Below are 16,129 nucleotides of genomic sequence, written 5' to 3' on the forward strand. Positions count from 1 at the left end.
ATTGAGGTTTCAATGGTCTCTAGCTTTGCTGTAGTTGCGAGGAGAAAATACAAATTACAGATCACTAGACATAATCTTTGTGCATGAGAATTGTATGTTTGTGAAACCACTGCGACACAAGGATTAAATGCCTCAATGCGGGAGCAGTTTTTTTTAAATATACCTATACACCGTGATTTTTTAATCGTCTTACAAAAGCAGCCCAGTTCATGTATCCAATGACTAGAACACGTTCATGATAAAAAAATAGGTATTTATGAGATTTGAAAAAAAAAATGCAATTTTTATTTAATATTTTGATGCAATTCGTAGTTTTTTAGAAACACAGCTCTGTTGCGAGCGCGGTCCGAGCCTTGTAACAATGGTGATGGGCGCGGGCGGCAGCGTTTTTATCATTTTTAAGAGTATATTTCGGATTTCTCTTGTTTAATTTTCTTCGTACTTATTATCTTAGTTGATGATAAAAAAATAATAATAAATAGTGCCTAGGGGTATTTTCCGTCGGATACATGAACTGGGCTGCTTTTGTAAGACGACTAAAAAAACACCGTGTATATATATGTGCAGATAGCTGCTAGTTACCTAAACAAACTATCATTCAAACAATACATACGAAGATATCGTCACATACCTGTAGATAATAGCGAATTTAGATTTGTGGAGTATCTCGCTCCTGTCGCGACCTGTTTCTATTACAGGCGGCCGCCTTCAGGGAATTGATGTTTTTATTGAAAGAGGAACTCCATTAGTTTTGGTATTTTTCCTTTACTAGTATAGGCTTTAATCAAAATGTTACCCGCAAGTATTTATTAAAGGTTACCCCTCGAATACTTGTTTAACTTTCATATTTGTTTGTTTACTTTGAGAAAAGTTTTGTTCTATTTCGATTTTTTTGTATTTATACTGAAGATGATTTGAATGATTTTTTTAAATATTTTTTGTTAGGAAGTTTGCGAGTCAATTGTTGTTTAGGTTGTTAAAATACTTTTTCTAAACTTATGGATATATATTAGATGCGAATCCGTTTTGCATTTACACATGCATACGTACGAGTTTATGAAATGTTTTAAGATATCCTTTGTGACTCTCAATCCACCTTTCTTTCACTTGTAACATCTTCATTAACGTTACACACCGCTAGTCAGAAGAAAGGCAAAAAATGGTCACTGATCACTGGGTTCATTTCACTACTGTGTCTCCATCTCAGGGATCAATCGTATGAGCCACAACAGATTTTATTACATATATTTTTATAAGAATACCTGAAACCCTTTCACTTAAAATTTAAAGCCATTGAAAAGTTTCAAAGTTAGTATTAACTTGAAAAAGTTGTGGTTGCGTAGAGTTTGGCGGGCGAAGGCTAAGCGGCGCGGTCCGCCCCGAGGCGGGCGGTGGGCGGGGCGGCGCGCTATATAAGCTTCTGCATGCTTCAAACTTTGTTATTGCATGTGCGCAATCACATCGGAAACGTGACACCGAGTAGCCACAAGTGACGGTCCGCTCCCGACGACCACATCAGGTAAGTCGACCTCATATCATTATTGTTAGGTCGCTCGGAAAATATATTCATAGGATTACGTTATTTTTTTTCATCATAATAATGGTTTTTGTGACTTCGAATCCATTTCCAATATTCAGAAAAAAAATGACTGTTTTTTTCTACCAAATATAATGATGGATATTTTTTTTGAGATTCGTAGAGAAGTTAAATAAAAATGCTGACGTAAAATTATTTAAATGACACACTAAATAAAGTTAAACAAGAGGGGTGGCAAGTAACCACAAAAAAACTAATTTCGCAACAGTCAAAATTTATGCAATCTAATAAAATATTAAAAGTGAAATAAATTCTACTAATACGGGAGTATTCTATAAAATTTAATAACTCTGTTAAAGCAGAGTGTATAAAGAAGAAAAATATTAATTAAGTAAAACTTTATTATCCAAATAAATCAGTGTTAAGTTATTTAAAAAAGCATGTGCAAAGTTATTTAAAAAATAAATTACTTATATGGAACAGACTATAAGTTTTAAAATCAATAATAGAAAAACTATTACGGCAATAATTTTCTCTATTTAAAGGTGCAATTATGTTCAAGAGTCTAACAAGAGCAATTAATGAAACACGCAAGTTACGGTTATTTTTAAACAAGTGTTATAAATGTCACATTAATAAACTTCATTTTAAAATAATACTGAATAATCTATCCAATTTGAACGTACATAAAACAATTATTCAGAAATGCCTAAGTTTTGTTTAAAACTACGCAAATACATCCTTTCCTCTTAGGCCTTAAAACTAACATAATATAAGCAGACAATTATCTTGTGTCATAACCAATAAGTGTTGAACTAGGAGTATACAGCGCGGAATAAGCCGATCGGGATATCGAAGCAATAACGTCACTCAACAATATATTGACACATTACATTTATCAAAATCTCCACGACCTTGTTCAGTGGACTTGACAGTTCCATGAAACATAGTAAATTCATGGAAACAAGATACTAAAATCATCTTATACAGTTTAAAAGTCCCTTTTTGCTTTAGTAATTATTTAAAAGAGTTGGAATAGCAATAGAGAATCTGTGGCATTCAATATCAGGATTTTAAAATTTAATACGTCACTAGTTTTCGATTACGCATATGATAAGACAAAGAACTTTCAAATACCGGTTGAATAGTCGTCATCGTCAATAGTAAATGAACTGCTAAGTAAGAAAATTAAATGTAATAGTTAGAAATTTAATATAAACTAATTTATCGTCAGTTTTAAATTAATAAGATTAATTTTCGTAGCCAGTAGCTGGCGTGCGGTCCACAGTACCCTTGCTTGCCATTACCAGGGTTCGTGTTCACAAAGTTTCCGGGATAACGTAATTAGCAATTAACACTGCGTTACCACGAATAGTTACAACTTGTGAAACGATAATATTGTGTTGGGACTTGCTCCAAGAGCGAGGGTCAAGACTTACGGTCGCGCGACTTCAATCGACGATTAGTGGTAGTCGATTGTAAAACCTCTTTGGTAGTTTTTTTTATGCAATGGATAGTACACGGATGGCAAAGGAAAGCGCATCGCTTCGAGAACACAATTATTCCTCGTCTATTCAAAAACAATTTCAGTTTGGAACGTTAACAAGCGTACGACGAACAGTAACCTCGGTTCCTTTTGATTATAGTCTGATATTCGATATCTCAAGAATTGTTCTATTTTATTCCACATACCTCGTTTTCAATTGTTTTTAAAAGAATTTTTCGTTGTTAACGACACAAGATACATCGGAACAATACTCATTGCTACGGCCTCATTTCATTTGAAACCTTTGCGTGGTTCAAATAAATTATTATTGTTTTTTTTTTTATAAATGTTAAAGTATATGTTACAATAGAAACCATATATAGCGTACAATTCTCGAAATTTTGTGATACACGTTCACAAATTTAGTCAAGAGTGAGGAAAATGGTTTTGAACTAGATTGTGTTCAATTAAGATATTTTTTGTTTAATTAAAATGTTGGCGTGTTCTGAAAAAATAGGAGCTCAACGGTATTTTACTTATAGTTAATTTATATAAATTTAGAAACCGACGAAAAGCTAACTCAACTTCTGAACGCGACGAAACGAAAAATCGGGATTTTAACTAATTTTCTATAGTTTTGTAGCATCAAAACCTTAATTCGTTTTTCGTCTTATCATATTTTAATGCCAAATAAATGAATATTCATTTCTAATATTAATTAAAGTGTTCTAGTAACGTTATGGTATTTGATTGTGTAAATACGTTGCCTAAACTGATCTAAGGAAATAAACATTTTTATTTACTACCGTGACAAACGAATTGAACGTTTTTTATTAATAGAAATTATCGGCAACTATTTACTTGTTTGACGATGACAATAACATCAAAATATTTATTTGTAACGTACAATAATATTTGCAGCTTAAATACTGACTCAGTATACAAATATCGCCAATAAGTGTCAGAATTAAATGATCAGTGATTTTATGAAACTAACTAGGTACTTTTTTTTTCTTAGTCACTCGACATGCGCTGATAAATACAAAAGCGTTAGTAAATTAAGAAAGAGAATTAATAAAGAGCTAGGATAAAAACATTTTACATTAAAACATACAGTTAATGACAGTAGGCGTCCCTGTAATTATTGCAAGACGTCATTCAGTTTCAGCGTCACAGTTACAGGGAGTACACAATTAATGTCGTAATTCTTGCATTTTTATACTTTTACAGTTTTATTCCTTCTGCTTAAAGTTTAATGGCAGCTGAGTGACAACCATTAAGATTTACTCAGTTATGAAGAGTACAATTATTTGTAATCTTGTAATTATTTGTCGGAGTAACGAAATTTAACAAAAAAAAATGAATTTTAAGGAAAACATTACCAAAAATGTATAACCGCCAATTAAAAAATTTTTAAAATTAAAAACGGCGTTCAAATCATATAAATCACACTGCCTGCAAAATATTATAATTCATCTATATATGCATTCGACGTTTGACAATTTACATTACTCTGTTAGTTAATTTTTTACAGTGAGTGTTTAAAAATTAAAAAAAAACAAAAAAACTACTGGTTTTCAAACATTTTTGTTCATCCTTTTCACGATCAATTTGCTCAATTTTTGCCCTTGACATTTACTAAAAGCGTTCTTATGGCTGTCACATTTAACACGAATGAAAAAAACACAAAATTGTATCCCTCGCCTACAGGAAGTTATCTAGTTAGCTTGACCTGTGTGGGTAATACTAAAAACTTTGGCTAAAAATGTACTGCTTAATATACATTTTACTTGAGCACTAGACAACATAATAATATTTTTAGGTTACTTTTCGCGTTCTATTTGTCACCGAGACTTTTACGACGTCAACAGTTCATCCGAAACAAATGCCAATTGGAAAATGAACTTAGAAATGGAACATGAAATTGTCTGTCAAAATTTGAATGCATTCGAAATCCGATTATCTCCATAACGATCGATTCTAATATCTGTCAAAGGAGGTCTGACTCGTTGCAAAGTTTCTGCTGTGCCAGTTGCATGCAGGCCGGCACGTGAGTCTTTGTAAATTGACGTTTATGATGAAACCCATACATCGTTTCCGTATCTCTGGCAATGAGGTTTAATGGGAATACATTAGTCGTCTGTTCGATAGCTTTAAGCACATTTGCTTGTTCCAGCGGTTTCACTATTGATCTGTTGACTGTTTCTAAAGACTAGAATATGTGAGGAACTCCTTTAACATATATTATTTTTCGGAATCTCTTGTTTGCTAAGTTTTTAAAATATCATATACCATTGCCTGACAGCTGAAAAGTAACAGTCATATATAAAAAAAAAAGTTATTAATTAACCTTCAAATTGAAGTCTTTCTACTTAACTAGATTTAAGTTCACCTTTATAGGACATTTGTTAACAGCTTCCTGGAAGATGACATTCACACATAATCCGACAACATTGTAATGACATTGGAAAAAAGAAAACTGGTGTAAAATAATCCTATAAATCCCGCTTTAAGTACCCTGACTGGTTCTTTAGACATATCCGATTATTTGTAAACGAACGCGAGCTTATTCAAGCGCGCAACGTATTCAGGAATTAATACTCATAAATTCGGGAGTTGAACGAAATCGACATGATTGGCAACATTTAATAAAGTAGGTAAAACGTTTCGCGTTACGTATTAGAACGACTTTACGCGATTTCTACGGATTAATCTCATTTTTAATATATGACAGTGTAAATAATAATGTGAGGAATGTATGCTGTAAAACAGAGAGTATTAAGCCAGGTATGCATACAGCAAATGCCAATAAAAATACATTTTTTATCACATTGTACATTATGTGGTTTGTTCACTTCAGATTGCAATTGTGAAACGATATATCGATAGCCTTCTTATACGTTTAAAAGAAGCTTAGCTACTATTCTAGTACACCAAATATAATTGAGATTCAACGTCTGTTTGTTAGTTTTCATACCGTGTACTCAAAATTCAACCTGTACAACTCAAAATTGCGTGCATTTCACTATCCATCGCTACCTAAGCTCGAGATGCAATAAACGTCAATAATGCTAAACTGACGCGGACACTTCCTAGTAAAGGACATTCGAAAGAACATTCAAATATTCAAACTGAATTCTATTTTAAAGCCGTAACACTAAAGAAGAAACGCGTTAAAAAAAAAGATACTTGTTCCAAATTTAGATTTGGAGTACTTTAACGAAATCGAATGTTACCTTAAGGGGTGATTTGAGTTGAATACCGACCTTTTTGCTTCACCCGCCTGGCGCAGACATGTCTTATTGATGGTTAATGTACCCCAAAACCCACAATCTACAGTTGTCGTTCATTTAACATTGCATTTGTAGTTCTTCGGCGATCACGAAACAGTATATTTTATCGGACGGAAATAAAAAGTCAAAACTCCTTGACACAATCGTACTTGAGTTTGTAACATTAACTTTTATAATTAAAGGAAACTCAAAGTCAAAATATATATTTCCTTCTTCCAAAATAGAAAATAATATCGCAAACTTTAGTTTCCGAAGGTAGAACGTCATTCAATTAAGGATACAACGCGGGCGATTTTCAACGAGTCTTACTCAAACTTTGGTTCCGACGGATATCAATTACATATTAAATTCTAATCCTTTAAAACACGACTTTAAGCAATCAAAGTAATTGTTTTAGAGATACAATTTAAAATTCAAAAATCGCTTGTTTTAATTGGAGAACTAAGTGTCACTTTGAAGGTCAGAATTAAATGAAAAGCACAAATATTCACCTACCCTTCATTGCATCCAAAGTGTTCTTATTCCGGGAGAAGAAAATATGACAAAAGCACGCTCTCAGCTTACAATGTAATCAATGATAATATAAGTATGTATTGGCAGTTGATAAAAAACGTCTTATTGAATTTTCCCTTTATCAAAATTGTGGTTGAATCCAATGAGAATGGAAAAACGTTTTCCTAAAAACGAGTTACTAATATGATGTTCAGTTAACACTTAACCTCAACAAAATCCAACCTTGGGCCTAGCCGCCAAGTCTCATAGTAATATCCGACCTCCAAGGAGACTTGTTAGACGACAACTTATTAATCACTCTAATTAAAGAAATTAAAGATAAAAGGGCTACAAGCTACCTGATGCTGTTAATTATGTTCCCTTGAGTAAATTATGAATGTTTTTCTCAACGCTGCATTTATATTCTGAAGGGGCGGCGAATATTAATTTAGTGTCTGAGGAATTTTAAAAAGTCTTGTTGATAAGTATCGTGAGACGTATTTTAATATTTGTAGGGTTCTGTACACAAAGGTAAAAACGGAACCCTGTTACTGAAGCTGTTTGTTCCTCTATCACCATGGCTGTATCTTATGAACCGTGATAGCTAGACAGTTACCATTTTCACAGATGAAATAATTCTGTTGCCATTATAACAACAAATAAAAATATGTACCGAGGTTAAGCAACGTTTTGTCGTAGTCATAAATTTGTGTTTAATGAGTTTGAGAAACCCAACCAATTTTATTTGCCTGGGTTTTTTGTCACGAGTCCAACTTTACTTGACGGGTTTACTTTTTCTTGTGTATTTAAATGGCTTAGTTTTCACAGTAGGCACCCAGAGGGTTTTAGGATCGGACGCGGAACGTACATTTGTTAATATCGTAAAACTTTTCCAATGATTGAAGTTCGTGTAAAATAATAACAATTTATATAAGGGCTAATAGAAAAACTAATAAGTATCAATAAGCATTACTGTAATGGGTCAACTTATAAACAAAAAAACTTCAATACATTTATATAGGTCCAATCTCCCGTTTGTAAAACTTTTTCACATTCCCACGTTTCAAATTGAATGCGGTAAAAACTAACAACTTTGGGAATCCCGGACATATTTGTACATTCATTACCACATAACAGGAATTATTATTAAGGGCTCTGGTCAAGCCTTTCCTTTGAAGCCAACACATTTCAGTTCGTGGTTAGTTGGCCATCCGCAGATAATACTACCTCACTCAGGTCGAACCGCAAACTCTGACCGATGTGTGTAATGTCTGTTCATACATCTTTACACGTTGAAAATTTATTTTTGAAGGTTGTCTCTTATGACTCTTTATGTAAGCTTTCCTAATTCTTTCGAACTTTATTCGACTTCAATAAGTTACTTTTGATCGACTCAAAAAGGTTCACGCAGTTGAGAATTCTTACATAAAAGTCTAACTGTTGTTGGCTAGGTTTTATTGAACGTTCAACTTTTTTTACGTATTTTGAATAATAAAGACACGTTTTGGTTGAATATCGAATCAGTTGAATACTGTCAATAGGCTTAACTCGAATTACTGGAAATGATAGACTTTATTTTTTTTCAAAGAAATAAGGTTGTCTTCTGTTTTGAATTCATTTCAGAACATTTTATTCTATTCGAAAAGGAGTATATTTTGCATATTACGGCATAAACAAAAAGATATAATTAAATGTCACGATCAGCGTGCAATTAAAACGATACGTTTAAATTACCAATTATAAATTATATAAAGTTAATGTTATCTCATTAATTAATGTTGGATTTTATATTTTGATATTTCGTTATACAAATTATGTTACGTGATTTTAGTTAATGTTGACTTAATTTTCCGCTCTTTAGATTTAAAGATTTGAGTTGTATCTTCGTGACGAATGCGTATAATAAGTTTCGTCGAGTCAATGACATCCAGATTAGAAATTAAGTCGTAAGATTTATAAGAAATAATTGCTTAGAACCTTAGACGATACAGACTATGTAACTTTGTAATTGTTGGATTATTTTTCCAATTCCAGTGGATTACGGCTGGCACGAAACACAAATCTCTTCTCCGTCTAAACAGAAAGGCATATTTATTTCCTTCCCCACATGTAACTGTCGTAAAAAGATACCTTAGAGAGATGTAACTGAAGGATTCCGGTTAATTCCGGATATATATCATGTACGGGAACAACATACAAAGATATCCCTACATGCGTTGTACAGTCGGAGTCATAAGGTGACACTTAGAAAGTATCGGCACCTATTATTGTCTTGAGTAAGCGATTGTTTTTATAAACTACACATAATGAAGTTGTTACATCAATATAATGTTAATGATGTTTACAAAACGGCATGTGATTTATAAAACAGTTTTTTTAAAGGTTAAAAATGTTATGTTTTTAAACTTTGTTTTTCTACAGACCGACAAATTATGTAATACATTTATTTTCACAATGGTTCCTTAACATGTTGTGTTTATGTTATGTTAAATAAATACTCCTTGTTATTGTATATTGCCGTCAGCAGCCGAACTAACGACCTTGGTGATACTGAAGTTTGGGGTGTATTTTACAGAATTATCTGCTTAGTATAGTGGTCTATGTAGTGAGATGTTTTACCTCTCATTAGTAACGGGTCGCTAGTTTTATTGGTGTTATTAGCTCTCGTGTCTACACTAGTAAACGCGTATAAGTTGTAGGTCACATATACATATGTATTTACGTATTAAGAAGGTGATACAAAATCATTCCGATATTGTGTTATTTGTTTTGTGTTAATGTACAATTCTTTTATAAAAAATATTGATTATTGAAAGAAAATGGATAAAGAAATAAGGAGGGTAGTTTCACTGCACGGATAGCCTAGAGGTTAAGGTGACCACGCCAAACCCCACTGCACGTGGCGTGTCGCGGGTTCAATCCTCGCAAAAGACAAGCGTTGTGTGTCAAGCTGAGCACAAGCATTATTTAAAAAAAGTATCTGTGCTTAACAAAACTGACTACCTCTACACAGTTCAGTCGTTAGAGTACTAAACAGTTTGAAAGTTAACCTCTTTGACTACACCATGCGCGATAAGTATACGAGAAACGAAACACCACTTAGAAGTACGGTAAAAGTGAAGGAGGTTGCAAGTTGTGTGCGCAGGACCCACTCGGGGACACTTAACATACATATTGTTCTGCTTGTACCTTACTGGGTATCAGTTGGTTTATGTATCGTCTTTTATTAGCACGTGTGGATATAATTGTGTTTCTTATTAATTGTTGGGTAAAAGGATTGTCAATTAAGTGTGTTCAGTAGTAAGACTCATAAAGTAACGTTATATCTAAAGGTTCTGAACATAGTATGTACTTTGAGGAGAAAACAGATTATTTCATCTTTTTCCTAATAGGCTCCCGTAATAAGGAATTAAATACTGGAGACACATAGTTCAAGTCAAGTTGCTATATACAAAATATAGATCACATTTTTATTATTTCAGTAGATATTATTACTTCAGTAAAAATTCACTGGCCAGTTATTTGGGCAAATAAACTGCCGAAAACCTCTATGTTAAATATTACTTAGTAAGTTTTTTTTTAGTCTTTTGTAAACAAGTCTAAATATATCGGCAGCAGTAAATTGTCACATAAATCGATGGTTGGTTGTGAGTTTTAGATTCCGTAATGTTTAAGGATAACTGTCGTTACATGTGTAGCAGTTAAAACTAGAGGTCACACATGTCAATACGACGGGACATGGGTCTATAAGATTTTAATTAAGGGTGTTTATTTACTTGTAAGCAAAATAAATTGTCATTTTAGTAATTAATTTCGTTTTCCAGAATATTAAGGCATGTATATCACGTAGAATAATTAATTTGGCTTTATTCAATCAATCAAGTTATTTATGACTCGCCTGGGCGGACGTGTAATTGATTGGATTTAACATTGTTTCGAAGATTCATCTCACGTTACATGTCAGGTGGAAATAATTTTAATATTGAAATACGTAATAGTTATTTAAGTTAAACATTATAATTATGGGTCTGGTCGTTAGAGTTCACAGAGCACATCAAAGGTTAAATATTCTTAAAATAAAAATGTTAGTATTATAACTATAAACTTCGGAAGTAATTTATTTTGTAATTGAAAATCTTCGGATATAAAAATCTCAATAAAACATTGTTAAAAATAACCCCATACACTAACTAGCATACAAAATACTCTGTTTGAACACACTCATTGACCAACAAAAGTAATAAGCGAATATTTCATATAAATCGGCAATTCGAAGTCAGAGGGTTGGACCCAAATCGCGCCAATTAATTATCTAAAACAGACACACAGACTACATAAATCGCGAGTGTCCGAACAACAATTAATTTGACATCGTTTGCGTGATTTATCGGTTTCCGAACGAGGAATGTGATCTAATCAAAATCTCTCGAAGACTGGTTCTGCGGTGGTAGCAGATTCATTCCCCGATACTTCATTACTAATTCTGTGGTTTGTAGTTCTACCTCATTAGAGTGTAATTAGTTTGGTTGATTAGTGCTTACCTTAATTATTTTATTTGAAACTTTTAGCGTTTCTTAGACAAGAATAAATACAAGTTATAAATAATGTCTTTGTAACCACGTGTCAATATGCTCGTTATATAAAATAAAAAATGTCGAGCCTAGTAGATTACAACAAAATTTTCCTTTTTCCTTTAAATACGAAAAAACTGCTGGCTACATAGCCAATGTTTCAATACTTACCTATCAGATTTTCCGTTACACTTTTCCTAGTTCAATATTGAACCTAGTACTAGACAGTCTCGAGAGTTAGTGCCTAGGTCCTCTCCATCAATGCCAAGACTCTTTACTTTCAGCTTTCATATAATGCGAATGCTTTGTTTGCTGTGGGCAAACCCCACTGCCCACTGCCAACGATCATGTCTACGAGTCTACGCCGTAGCGAATACGTAGCAATTTATTTTCAGTTCCTCGTAACTATGCTACGTAACTTATTTTGATCACGCAATTAGTCTATTGTTGCGTGAAAATGCTACGGTGCTGTATACTTATAAATATTATTCATTTTTTATTATGTTTTAAACAGAGATGTTGTTTGGTTGTTGCTCTTCAAGTACCTATGTCGTATATCTGCGGTACATAGCGTTAGTACTTATGGACTACGAAAAATATAGTTTTACATTAGTAAGTTGTAAACTCTGTTATAAATACGATAAAATACTATAAACATAATATATGTTAGTAGTAGTGTCTTTTTCAATTCGTTCTTTTTTTTCGTACTGAGTACTGTTATAATTGGAGTTCCGGCACAACCTCATTGGTTTTCTAACCTTCCAAGACAACAAACATACCATTTACTAATATAAATAAAGTTTCAATTTTATTATTTTACTGTTCAAAGTTCCGTAAAACTGAAATATTTGAAAAGTATTCGTGAGTTGGGGACGAAGATAAAATTCCTCGAAACAAATTAGATTGAAGGTGAAACACGTTACTTTGACGCGAATCAAATGAAACCTACTTACCCATGTCCACGATATGATTGATTGACAAACGGCTTTTATCTTAAATCTGTATGAAGGCCACACTTCTTTTATTAAATCATTATGTCTGTTGTATGAAGTATAAAGGCTGGTTATACTAAAATTTGATCCTTAATATGAAAAACGAATATCACAGAAATAAAACAAAAGTATGTTAATTAACATTCCAAATGAAAAAACAACATTTCTTTATTTCACGCCACTGGTTTTCATCATAGATACTGGCACATATATATTTTTAACAAACAATAAAATTCAATTTACATCTGATATTGTACAATTGATAAAAAAAACAATATGGTTTATCATGTTGTGGTGAGCAATCATACATCATTGCTCATGGCGTATCGAGAAATTGGACACTCAACAAGTTTGCAACGAATGCGAAGTACTGCGGCTGAGTGAGTAACCCCAGAATTACTGAGGAATAAATTAATTCAGCTGAAAAAGATAGTATAGGGTACCATAGAAATTAAACCTTGCTTACGACTTTGCCCTTGTCTTAATTCTCTTCGATTCCAAACGTTTTTCAGACGCTCTTGAAATACTATCTCTTAAATTGGATTCTAATGCGCTCTACACTATACCTATATTTGTTTATAAGACCCGGTTTTAATTGAAGTTTTTCTATTAAAATTGGGTCTGCCTCTTCGTATAATAACTTGCTTAAATTATTTATTTTTCTGCTATAAAACAGTAAAATAATTAGACAGTTATGATCTTCATGTAAAATACAAATAAATAGACAAATGCTTGTCGTATGTAGGCTTGTTACATTGCACGACAAAGCTGTGTGGTGAGCCGCACGAGGCGGCCACAGACATGTGGTTATATGTGTCACGGTTGAAATATTCTTTACCGACTTTAGTTAGATGTGATTCTTATCCAAACATACGAATATACTTCTATTTTTTACTATTTTTAACAGGCCGTTGATGTAAATTAATGTTCTTAAAAACTCTCGGGTGTGCTGGTTTCCTCACGATGATTTCCTTCGCCGGTATAAGCAAGCCATAATGACATTGTAATAAGCTCATCAACATGCAAAGGCTTTGATACCAGCTAGGATTTGAACTTGACCATCACGGTCACAGTATTAAGCTTTCACTCAATAATACTTTCATAACTCAAATCGGGCAAATTTTATTGTAACTTCAATCATGTGAAGTGGACCGTCTTTAGCTTGTTAAGTGTGCATTTACAATGGTGAGTCGCTACACAACCGCGAGCCGCGAAACCACACACCTGACTCTCGGTCGCACAACATCGGAACTCGTCGCGACGTCTCATCCCTAACTAACCCGTCAGAATTTATCATCATGCAAAACGGTGACGTAAAAATATAAGCACGTCTACTATACTTAAAGAGTTGTGCCTTGTTGCTGATAATAAAACTTTTTATGACGAAATTATGCGTTCCCGGTCTCCAACGGGCTGCAGTAAACATGTTTAACAGTCGCATTGAGTCGGGCGAACTGTATGCATCGTTATATGCACTTAAAAAGCTTTTACAGGAATCACGTGATTTTATTATCATACCAATCTATTCTCAGGGTAACGCAGATTTGATTAGTTAATGGATTTTTTGCTACACGACTCTCGTAAAATGAGTTTGGAAACGGTTAATGAGTTATAAAGTCGCTGTACTGGGTCATTGCTGGTCAGTCTTGTATCTTGTATCAGTGTATAAGAGAAATTCAAGGTCATGCTCTTTTAGAAATTTATAGTAGTGTTAAATAATTGTCTAATATATTTCCCTGTGTATATTTTTTGTTTGTCTGTTTGGTTTCACATTAACAAAATGTAACTTTTATTAACGCGAAATAAAAAATTATAATATTTTATTCATAACAGAGTATACACATTTGAGAAAAAACATGACCAACATTTAACTTTTTATTAATCAATGCATAAAACGAATTATAAAGTAACTTGTTCCAGTTTTAGTCCCGGGACCAAAATTACTGCCACAAAGTTTGTAAAACAAAATTAAACGGCTCCACGTTTTTTCTTTATTATTCACTGTTTCGTACTTGTAACTTAAAATTTATGGTCATTTAAGATGTTACTGTTCGAAATAAAACGAGCGTGGAGTTAATTACATGCATTATAATTAAAAAAATGCTGACGTGAAGATGAAAAATATGGTAAAGTTAAATACCCTTTCGCTTTTCCTATAGCAAATGAGATTAGACGACTTGAAGAACATTTAACTGGGGTTCAAGGCTATAAGTTTTGAATGAATATTAAGACAATCATGATTATTATTTTTTGCTTTTATACCTTTAGTCTTTAAACTAAGTAGGTTGTTTTAGTAACAGTGTCCGCGTTCATTGTAGTTATGGGTTTACCCAATATCAATGAATAGAAGCGATATACTCATAGCTAACCTGCCTCCGATGAAAACGCTATAAAGCACAAAGAGACACTCGAACACACTATCTAATATCAGTACAATGTATACATACATATATGTGTGTGTATGCCTGTAACGAATGCTATTGTTCGCCGTCACAGCTCTGTCCGATCTATAGACTTTAAGAGGTCTTATGAAGGCCTCGACAAAAGATGTCCCTCTCGACCGTGCTAGGTGGATAACGAGAGACCGTGTTCGACAAACATCGCCAGTTCGACTAGCGGAAACTGGCGGGCGCGTTCACCAGTTAGCTAAACATTATCTATACACGTAATGTTTAGTAAGTGTCAATAAAGTGGTGAACAATACAAATGTTGGATTTGTAGTTCATTGTTCAAGTGGGGATGTTTATCGAGTCTGTATTTAGGAATTGAAGAATGTAGGTACTTACTAAGTAGGTAGCGACGATCATAATGAATCATGCAAGAAATATCTAAAGAATCTAAAGAAGAAGAAAAAAATATAAGATGAACTCAATAAAATAATAGTTTTGTATGCACTTCGTACTATTATGTTATAGTACATGTCAAATTAATTGACTCTATTTAGACGATTCTATTATTTTTTGAGAAAAAAATTTCACATGCATATATTAAATTATCACCATAGAATTCAAGACCTCTGTATTCTAAAACTAAGCTAGAATGTTATGCTTTCGCGCACGTTTGGAGAACCCCCATCTCACCGGTGCTCACACAAACGCGTGCTGAAAAGTACGTTTCTTTGCTTTTAAAACGTCACTCTATAGTCTTAAAAGATATCTTAACGTAGAGGAAATATAAAGTTGTAAAACATGTTTTATAATAAAAATATCTATAGTAAATGATTTGATAAAATGTCCAACAAACTATCTAAGAAGCTTGTTTGTTAGATTTCTTTACAGTGTAACACAATATTTAGTTATTTGTGTAACCTTATGAAGACAATGTATTCGTTTGTATATATATATATATATATAAATGTTTAGGCATATATTTTATGTAGTTAGTGCTTGAATATCATGCTTGAATACATATGTGAACACATAAGGTATTGTTTAAAATATTACAGTAGAGTACTGGGTTTGTATGTCAAGGTGCAACTATTTTCATGACTAAATGGTGCATGTAGATGTGAAGTTTTATTACGCGTCCGTTTTATCAAATTTTCAGTTGAAGTGGCACATCAAATATTTATTATATGCTACACACAAATGATAGTTATTGATATGTTTTACGACTTTCCGATATTTCAATACGTGTATAAAATATTGTCTAGAACACATTGAACACATTTAGGTAATGTTACTCAATAAAAATATTTCATATGAATGTCATATGAAATATTTTTCATCAGCATCATCATATCAGCCTATAGCTGTCCA

General features: G+C 33.0%; 1 protein-coding gene across 1 annotated transcript in view; it reads left to right on the forward strand.

Annotated features, from left to right (window-relative positions):
* Positions 1-1,178: 1,178 nt before the first annotated feature.
* The window catches only part of LOC113500450 (short neuropeptide F), a 57,079-nt gene continuing 42,128 nt past the window's right edge, over positions 1,179-16,129 (forward strand). Inside the window, exon 1 of the mRNA XM_026881256.1 lies at positions 1,179-1,519. The gene's annotated coding sequence lies outside the window, so the exon portion shown is untranslated. The remainder of the gene's footprint in view (positions 1,520-16,129) is intronic.

The sequence above is a fragment of the Trichoplusia ni genome, chromosome 14, assembly GCF_003590095.1.
Source record: "Trichoplusia ni isolate ovarian cell line Hi5 chromosome 14, tn1, whole genome shotgun sequence".
In the NCBI taxonomy this organism is placed as follows: domain Eukaryota; kingdom Metazoa; phylum Arthropoda; class Insecta; order Lepidoptera; family Noctuidae; genus Trichoplusia; species Trichoplusia ni.